General features: G+C 28.2%; 1 pseudogene; it reads left to right on the top strand.

Annotated features, from left to right (window-relative positions):
- Positions 1–1,871: 1,871 nt before the first annotated feature.
- LOC108481382 (choline/ethanolaminephosphotransferase 1-like) lies at positions 1,872–7,362 on the top strand (annotated as a pseudogene).
- The last annotated feature ends 3,662 nt before the right edge of the window (positions 7,363–11,024 follow it).

Genomic DNA, 11,024 nt, shown 5'->3' with positions numbered 1-11,024 from the left:
AATGCCGCTAAAGATTGAGCATTAGCGGCGCTTTTCAAAAAACGCCGTTAATGCTCGATCTTTAGCGCCGCTTTACAAAAACACCGCAAAAAATTTAACACATCGCCATCGTTGAGCCTTTAGTGGCTTTAGCGGCGCTTTTTAAAAACGCCGCTAAAGATCAAGTATTAAAAAGCGCCGCTATATGTATACGTTTAGCGTCGCTTTTTGAAAAGCGCCGCTAATGTTCGATCTTTAGCGGCATTTTTTGAAAAATGCCACAAAAAATTAAAAAATTAAAAAACTATTATTTAAAATAATTTTAAAGATTTTTGTATATGACTAATTGTTTTTAATTTATATGTTAAATATTTTCTTATATAATTGTAAAAGAGATAGTATTAATTTTAAAATATTGAATTAATTATCATTATAGTTTAGGATTTATGTATATGGTTAAGGGTTTAATGTTTATGAGTTATTATTTTAAGGTTTATGGATTATGGGTTTAGGGATTATGGTTTAAGGGTGGTTTAAGGGTTGTGGTTTAAGGTTTAAGTGTTAGGGGGTTACGGGTTAGGGGTTTAGGTTCATGTTTTAAGATTTATAGTTTAGGGTTTAGGGATTAGGAGTTTAGGGTTTAGATTAATTAGTGTTTTTAATTTATATGATAAATATTTTCTTATATAATTATAAAAGAGATAGTATTAATTTTAAAATATTGAATTAATTATCATTATAGTTTAGGGTTTATGATTTAGGGTATATGGTTTATAGTTTAAAGTGTATGAGTTATTATTTTAAGGTTTATGGATTATGGGTTTAGGGATTATGGTTTATGGTTTAAGGGTTGGGGTTTAAGGCTTAGGGGTTAAGGGTTAAGTGTTAGGTTTACTTAAGGATTAGGCTTTATATATATTAAATGGTTTAGGATTTAAAGTTTACTTAAGATTAGTTAAATGATGGAATTTTATACAATCAATTAATACTTTTATATTTAAAATATTTAATCTAAACCATTTGATATATTTAAATATTAGAATTAAAAATTGATAAATAAATAAATAAAAGTAATGATTGATATGGATAGGACCAAATTATAACAAATAAAATGAAATACAAAAACTAAAATCATTCCACATCGAACATCTAGCAAAATAGTCATATTTTAGTTAGGAAGAAATATCTCTAATGAAATGGAGATTAGATCGGAAAAGAATAATATAAAATCATGATTAACGCCTTAATTTTTAATAGAAATTTGATATGCGAGAGATTGATTGCTTATATTGGACAATTCTAACTTAATAATTAATTACAGCCATTTAATTATTTTTTTTCTTATTAAAATATGCGATATTTATTTTTAGAGTACTTAGTTTTTTATTTATAAAACCAATTTATAAAATAATAATAATAAATATTTTATAAAATCATTTAACTAATAATTTTAACAGATAAAATAAAAAAACTAGTATAGCAAAATGGTGTCATTTTATTTAAAATGAAATAATTTTTGGTGGCGTTTTTAATAAAAACGCCACAAAAAGTTAACAATAGGGCCGGTTTTTATAAAAACGTCACAAAAAAATTATTTCACCTAAAAACAAGAGCTATTTTATCCCTAAAATTTAGCCCAAACCCCTAATTTTTCCCCCTAAAATCGGTATCGCCAAAACACCCCCAATCTCACCCCTCCGTTGCTCTTTTCAATCAAGAAACTCTCTAGCAGCGTCTCCAAGCTCTTATCGAAGGAACCCTAGCTGTCTCAAGTCCCTACTAACAGTTTGCTACTTCGTTCCCATTCGCATTCCCACTTCCACACACTCATTTCGATGAAAGATTGACAAACCCACCCGCAAATTTTCGACTGATGAAGAATCATTGAATAAAAACAAAATGCATGGTTAGGATTCCATTCAATTCTTTTATTTGTATTACTATTTCAGGTTTATTCCCCTCGCTTGGATTCACCTCCACCAAGATGGGTTCATCTTGCACACGGGTTGCTTCTATTTTTGTATCAGGTTTATACCTCCACCTTATTCTTTCTTTATTTCCTTGGTGTTTTGGGGAAGGGGGATGAGCGTGAATGTTTTCTCTCTGGCAATGTATTCAAAGTATGGGATCTGTTTCACATATTAGTAATTACTTGCTAGACTTTTGATGCTGTAGATGGGAAACAAGCTAGACGAACAAACTCCTCGAGTCCACTTGGAGAACTTTTTGACCATGGTAAGTTCACTTTATAATCTCTTCTTTCCATCCTTTTCTATTTTTATTAGAAAATTTTCTGATGGAGTAATTATTTTTGGTGGTCTTGAAATATTGCAGGGTGTGATGCACTTGCAAGTACGGTATGTATTTAACTTGTTTCATTACATAACAATGTCTAATAAAATTCTGCCATTATACAATATTGATTCTTTTTCAGTTCGAAACCATGGATTTTGGGAGCACTGCCATGTGCGGAGGGGACAATTTCTGGTTCTGGGTAAATTTATCTATACCATTTTATGGAGCTACATGGGAACAGTAAGTTATCAAAAGAGTAATTTAGTTTTGTATTTTGTATTCCTTCTAAGAAATCCTGCCATACACTTTGCAGTTATTAAATTACTTGGTTTATTCTATAGAGGGTTTATAAATTTTGTTTTCAATCTTTTTTTATCAAACTTTATTCAATGTTAGGTAATTTTTTGAAAGGATTTTGTGATAAATTCGTGATGTATATTTGAGGTATTCTAAATATTCTGTTTGATATGTATTCCTCTCGAATGTCTCCATCCTTTCTACATAAAATTTTAGAAGGGAGTTTCTAATGTGGTTTTTTGTAGCATGCAGTGGAACATTCTTTTACCAATGCTGATACTTCTGTTGTGTCATTTTCTGCAGCTATTTCACCAATGCACTTATCCTTCCTATTGTCAATGGGCCGATTGAGGGTCTTGCGCTGAAATATGGATTGCACTTTATGACAGCAATTGTTGGTATGTTTCCTCACTCGATGTTATGGGGGTGCCTTTGACAGTCTGTACTAAACCTTTATATTACTTGTGTTCCACGTATAAAAAATTTGAAACTTCTTTTGAATTCTTTTCTTCTATTATTATTGTTTTTCACGTTTTATGATTGCTTACCTTTTTCCCCTCAAGGTGCCCGGTGGTGGGCTCAGCCATTTCAGCAATCGATACCCTTCTTGAGTTGGATACCTTATGTTAATTGTAAGTTCTTTGTTTAAGAAAGGGTTAGCACCTTATATTGGATTTCTTGTTGCTTTGCCATTTTTCTTTGACTATTTTATTACTTATTCACCTTTTTTTTCCAGAACTTCCAACATATAAAGCTGCTGTGTATTTGTTGACACCAATTGCTATTTTACCTACAGTGGCTTGCAAGTAAGTGGTTATCTGCATCCTAAATGGTCAAAATTTACTTCAACTTTCATGGCTGAAACTTCTTATAATTTCTATTTGGCACTCTTGTAGTTTCACGCTAGTGCTTTGAATTACTTATTCTTTAACCTTTAGTGGAAAACTGTCCACTTTAGTAGTCCAATGTGAGAGCTGAAGCTTCTCATGCTTTCATTTTTGGCTTCTTGTTGGCTTGTAGCCTTATACTAGAGCTATGGATTATTAGGCTGAGTTAAATGATCTAATTGCATTGTCATTATCAATTCCCCTTTTGTTTTCAACTCATAGCTTCATGTGTAATGCAGAGGCCAAGGTTTCCATGCATGAGACCACCTTATTTTAGTCCATCCTACATTTATTTTTTGTTCATAGTACTGCTGTCTTTTAGTGTCCGCATAAGCTTCTCTTATGTACTTGTATGGTTGCTATTGCAGTATAAGCAATGTCCATAAGATCGTTAAGGCAAGAAAAGGAAGCATGTTACTGGCATTAGCAATGGTAATTCTGAAAATTCATTGTGCTTCTTTCTTCCTTCCATGTATGCTTAAATGATTAATCAGTGTTTTCTGTTCTTTCTTGTCAGCTTTATCCTTTTGTTGTACTCATGGGAGGAGTGCTCATTTGGTAATTTGAGTTTGTCCTCTTTTCTTATAACAACGTTCACCTTCTTTCTTTTATTCAGCACACAAATATGGTCAGGCTATTGACTTGTACACGCAGGCGATAGAGCTAAATAGTCAGAATGTAGTGTACTGGGCTAATCGCTCACTTGCTCACACCAAATTGGAAGAGTATGGTAGTGCCATATAGGATGCTACTAAGGCAATTGAAGTGGATCCTAAATATTCAAAGGCATGCTTTATTTACTGAAGTGATTCAACCTTTTATGCAGTATATATTTTTGTTCTTGTTCTGATGGTTCTCTAACTTACAGGGTTATTACAGAATGCAGCCTTTTATTATATATTAGTAGTAAATATAATAAAATTTGAAGTGCAGAAAGTAGTATTTGAGTTAATGAATCCTAAAAATCGAAATAATGGATTGAATATAGAAATTAGATTTTCATTTTATTAAATATTTATTTGACAGAAAAGAAACAAAATCAGGTCATAACAAGCTATATAAATTAATTGTGGCTTTTTTTGGTACTCTTTTATATACTTTGATTAAGTTCTTTTTTGTATAAAGTTTAGTCTTCTAAAAATCTTTCCTGTCTCAAACTCAACAGGTAGTCGATAAGCACTAAAACTGATTTTTCACAGTTTTCTTCTTCTATTTCAGGTATGTTAAGCTTCTCTTTTACCCTTTCACCTCTTCTTAACTACTAGTTTATTGCTTTTATGGTCGTTGTTTGTGTAATTGCCTATATGTAATTTCCATATTCTTTTGTGATTTAAATTTGGATCCTGTTCAGGCTCTTTCGTAAGTTGCTACTAGAGAATTTCATGCTTGTTTCTTCTGTTTTGGATGACATGTGTTACCGGGTAGTCCTCATGCATGAACTGAACTTTGGCTTGTGCTTTCTGGTCTCTGAAACTCAACCGTGTATATATTTTTCTCAATAGTACTGAATTCTTAGAGTTACTGTGGGGCTCTGCCGTTGCTGCTGGTAAGCGAATTAACTGTTAATTATCCATAGAACTGACCATAAATCTTATTTTTAGAAGCAACACCGAAGACTATTCTGGACCTGATGGATTTAGATGGACTCAATCTTTACCATGTTAAGAGTCATTTACAAGTAAGTGTTTATATTTAACTTACGCGTTTCCATTTTAGCCCTTAAAACCAACCTTCCTTATGAGGGTTTATCATTTATTCCCCTAATGTTACTAAATTCTAGAAATTTAGACTAGGAAAATTTTGGGTGAAGGATTGGCAGGACACATCCAAAAATGGTAGGTCTTGTTATATCTACCCGCTTTCATTCTTAATGTTATATTAAACATGCGAATTGATTCATAAAATAATCACAAAGATATTTAAAAGATTGAAATATATAAGAGAAGTTATTGTGAGAAACTAGGAAGTCAATTTTTTCTTTTCTTATCGTTGTATGGTTATGAGTTTAATATATGTTGCAAGCTTACTACTCTTTTATTTGTAAATAAAGATTAGTGGATTCATGAATAGATTAACAACAATTGACATTTTTTCCTATATGCTGACACTCAAAACTCTTTTGACATTTTTTCAAACTAGTACTCTCCAAGCTTCACCATTGATTCATGCTTGTTCATGAGTAATTGAGTATATAAACTTTCTTTAATTTACGACTTTTTGGTTCAAGTCTAATTTCCATTGTATATAAACATTATTTATATTTACTTTATTTTATATACTGGTCCTGTTCCATGGTCATCCTCTTTATTCATTATAGGTTCCTTACAATCTCATTTAAATATTTTAATTTGCTTATTTGATTTTTGTTATAATTTAGATTGATTTGAATTCAAAATTTCGGAAACCAAAATATTTTGGTTTTATGTGATTATTCCTTAAAACCAATCCAAACCAGTCCATACTCATCCTTAGACTTAGCTGAAATCGTTGCTTAATTTTATTAGGTTAAAACACAATAATTTAGCATTTGTGAATTGTTTCTTTATTTTTTTTATTAATCATTCATGATTATATTTATCTCTTTAGGAATTACTTGAGTTAGGGGAGAGTGTTGGAACACAAAGTCGGGGTCTCACCCAAGAACTTATTTCATTGCTACCTGTTTCAAAATACAAGTGCAGCTTATTCTCAAGGAAGAAATCAAGGAAAGAGAGGTACTGCTTATGCTTCATCTTTGCCTCGTTAAAATGTGATTTGCTTTTATCAGCTGTTGCGTTTTGGTCTTCCACAGATTTTAAATTGAAATACTCAACAACCCTTATTCATCTTGGCATAAGTTTTATATGTTAATTTTTTGCCACTGTTTTAAGAGATTGGATATGTACTTGCCTGTAATGGAGTTCCTCGAACTTCCAAACCAGTAACATTTCTGAATTTGTGATCATTAACTCCATAGTAGAGCCATTAATTTCATATCCGTATCCTCATGTGTCCTATACTTGCACGTTGAAGTGCTTTTGCATTTGGAATTTTCTTTCTTAATCAATTTTCTTTAAAAGGGTCTGCTTGAACGAGTTAGTGTTTTATCTAAAATTAGAAGACATTTTCTTGATTGTTATTAATTGTTTTCTTTTACCAACTAGCCTATTTTCTGTAGTTGTCTACTGCTAGTGGTAGGATGATTATCTCTAGTGATGGTGTTTGGGATGCAGTTGTCTAATTTTGCCCAGCAGAATTAAGCTAATTTTATGCTACATTCTAACTATCATTTTTTTTCTTTATGGATTTTCACTAGCGTTGATGATGCAAATTAATCATTATTCATTCCAATATATTTGAAGAAAGGAACATTTGTTCAGATAAAATATAGTATATATTCTCTGCTCCTATCTAATTTATCATCAATTTGCCTTCTCAACGACTGTTATTTTACCAAAATCCCCACTGATTGAATCATACCTTTGAAACATGCGAGCTATAATTTACTGTGTAAGCTGATGGAGTTACCATAATATAGCTCTTTTATGTTTTGACTGGTGGCAAATGGAACAGGAAAAACCAACTACACTAGATTGCGGTCCAAGAACAATTTGCAGAAGGCACATAATGGCTGGCTCCTACCTCTACAAATGCATGTGGGAGGCATTACAGCAGCGAATAAGAATGATATTGATCAACATGCAGTTGACACCCTATGTGCTCTGAATCCGAATTCAGGTGTGAGTTTCAGATATTTTATGTGCAAAAAAGTATTAGAGTGCCTTATGTTTGTATGTTAGTTAAGCAGATTATAGATAGAATCTGCAGTAGGATTACCTAATTAGTTGATCAAAAACTACGCCTAGTTTTGTAATAGTCTACTTGCATATTTGCATATATTTAATAATAATCTCGTGTCAACTAATTATTCTATTTTTATTTAATTGTTTTGTTTTCAACCTTTTATTTTTATTTGAGGTGAAAGAAGAAAAAACGAATTGTAATTTTGACTTAGAAAAAGAATATTCATTAGCAAAGATAATCAATTTAAATAATCAATGTTGATATTTCACATGGGAATGGATATTCAAATCTTATATTTTACATGGTTATGATTTAAGTCCTTATTTCATTTAAGTAATTTCATTATAATACCTTATTTTATTGATATCTTTATATTTAATCTCATTTTTATTATTTATTTTAGTTTTGATTCAAAATTTTTATTTTTATTTTATTTTAATATTTAAGATAACTTGAGTTTTAACTTTTGGATTTTAATTGTGTTATTAATTTATTATTTTAAATTTTAAATTTAAATTCTTTAATTTTTGTATGTAGTTTTAAAGTTAAAATTTTAATAGAAAATTTAATTTGATAATGAATTTTAATATAAAATTTTTATATTTATATCATGGATATTATTCTTCTCAATATTTTGATAATGAATTTTAAGCTTTTTATATATTTTTTATGACCTTTATAATATTTTATAATATTTTATTTTTTTTAAATTTTATGACCTTTAGCGGCGTTTTTGGGAAAAGCGCCTAAATGTTATAACCTTTAGCGGCGTTTGTGGGAAAAGCGCTGCTAAATAAAATAATTTTGCGGGGCTGCGGCGTTTTTTGTGACGCTTGTAAAAACGCCGCTAAAGACCTTACAAAACGCCACTAAAAGTTAATTTTACTGTGTTTGAAATATTTCTAGAAAGCATTTGATACACAGAAAATCATGAAGATCTCACCTTAAACATGAAAGATGAACTGAAACATCAGCTTTCAATGTAGTTTATAAATAATCAAAAGCTTTAAAACAGTAAAAAAAAGAGTCACCTCAGGAGAAAGTGAAACAAAAAAGAAAGGCCATTAAAAGTGCATTTCTTTTAGAATCAACCATTAAACCCCATTAAAAAAACCCAATGATCGTTAAAAAATGGGCTTCTTTTTTAACTAAAACCCCAGAAAGAGCATTTACAATAATGATTCACAAGTTTTTTGCTCTTCTATTTTAGCATTTACATAAAATGCTTAGAAATATTAATTAAATTTAAACAGAAACAATTTTTTATACGGAATAGAGATTACTTGAAATTTAAAATATAATATGATTCCATAATATATAATAAAAATATATTATATTAAATATTTTAAATTTTTACATTTTCTAGATTTATTATTAAAAGTTTGGTTTTTAAATGGTACTATTTTTTCAACAACCTAACCTGGATACACCTTTTTTTTCCTTATTTTATTTATAAATATATATATATATAAATGACAATTAAAAAATAATGAGATTGTCTAAGAAGTATGAATTTAAAAAAATAATTTTCCACCTATTAAATAAAAACTTTGAATTCCCAAAATTTTCATGCTTTAAAAAATAGAATTGGTGGAAATAAAAAGAAACGTGAAAAAATAAAGAAGAGAGAGCACGAAAGCCAAAGGAAAACACAGTAAGCATGGACAGAGAATTTTGAATTTTGTCAGAAATAAGAAATAAAATAACTCATCCTCACTGCATTAACTCAAATCTACCCTCTCTTTTATTATTATTATTATTATTATTATTATTATTATTATTATTATTATTTCTCCATCTTTAATCTATTTTTATAGCCCCACAGATTAAATTTACCTTCTTTTTCTTTTTTTTAAAAGAAAGATACTAAAAGTATTTTTATAATCAAATAACTTTTTATTACTAAATTAAACTCAATTTGCAGCATTATTATTGTAACAAAGTAACAACCCAAGACGAATGCACTTAATCATGTTTTTTATTAATGCACTTAATCATGTTTTTTATTAATCATTATATATTAAAATATATCAAATTAATTAATCGTTATATATCAAATTAAGAATATTAAATTTTTATTAAAATTTCATCTATTTTATTTCATATTAATTATAAAAATAAATTTTAACTATAAAAATAAATAAAATTAATTTGTTCTTTAACCTAAACTAATGTTCTTTGGATAAAGAAAACCTTTTACTTAATCACATTTTTCTCTAATTTAAAATTATAAATAAAAATAGGCATTTTATAAAAATAAAAAATTTGAAGCCCGAAAAGCAACTGCCTGGATAAGTATGTTAAGAATTATCAAAATAAAAATAAAAATAAAAATAAAAATTGAAAATGGGCCATTATACCTAAAAATGCCCTTTTTTAAATATAATTACAGAAATAGACCAATTTTTTGATTATTTATCGAATTGGGCCATTTTCCTCAAAAACGTGTCCACATCAACACGAGTTCAGAGTATGTGCCAACAAAACGTTTCTCTGAGAGAGCATTTTGTCCACGTCAGTAAAAAACGATTCCTTGGGGTGCACTTTACTGACCTTGGGAGTGCACTTTACTGACGTGAACAAAATGCTCTCCCAAGGAAGCGTTTTAACCCGTATTTAAATTTTCAAAAAAAATTATTTTTTAAAAATATTATAAAAATAAACTAATTTTTTTAAAAATTTACAAGAATAAACCTTAAAAAAGACTCAAAGTGACAACACCATTTTTTTAAGATGTCACTAATTAATATGGAAATAAAACTTACAAAGCAAATCTTTATATAGACCCAAAGTCTCATTTCCCTTGTTTTCTTAAACAATGTGGGACATGAGATATGTGTATATATAGACTCATGAATAGGTTTGCAGCTTGTTCCTAAACAATATGGGATTCCTTTCTCTTTTAACTAACAACATGAGATTAAATGCTACACTATATTTTATAATTTTTTACAAAACAATTTTTATTTTTTATATTTTGTTAACATTTTCTCATATTATAAAATTAATTTTGAGATATTTAATCTTGTTGCATTTTAGAATTGTTAACATATACAAAAGAACTATTAAAAAAGAGAACAAATTGCACATATAAAACTTGTACATGCAATAATCTTCTATTCAATTTTAAATATTTGAAGTTAATATCAATGCAATTTTAATTTTTAAAATAATTTTTCATTATTTAAATTTATAAGTTATACTTTTAATTTTTAATTTTAATTTTAATTTTATATTATAAATGTTTGATTAATAAATAAATGGTGAGTATTTGGCATTCAAATAATATTTTTGTAATTTTAAAAATTGATATATCTTTTTAAATATTTACTTATTTTTAATATTTTACTATATTCATTAATTTTTAATTTAATTTTCATCACCTAATGAATGCTGATAAATTTATTTTAGATGTATTTTGACTAGATAGATAATCTATTTAAACATAGTATATAATTATGTTAAATAAGTTTTTTATTATAGAAATATATAATATAAATAAAATATAATAATTATTTTTATATTTTTATATCTAGATTAAATTACATGGGTAAAATGTCACTTAACTATGATTTTTAGCTATTGAATTATAAAACTTACAAAATGATCACTTAACTATTAGTAATTTTTAAATATTTATTTTTAATATTTTACCATACTCATTTTATATTTTATAATTTTTTACTTATAGAGTTTAAAAGTTTTATTTATAATGTAACAAATGTTAACTTTTGTAAAAAATTTAAACTCTAAGTAAAAAATATAAAATATAGTGTAGCTTTT

This window comes from Gossypium arboreum, chromosome 1 (genome assembly GCF_025698485.1).
Source record: "Gossypium arboreum isolate Shixiya-1 chromosome 1, ASM2569848v2, whole genome shotgun sequence".
Lineage (NCBI taxonomy): Eukaryota > Viridiplantae > Streptophyta > Magnoliopsida > Malvales > Malvaceae > Gossypium > Gossypium arboreum.
Note: the sequence above shows the minus strand (reverse complement) of the source record. Positions and strands in the feature narration are given on the sequence as shown.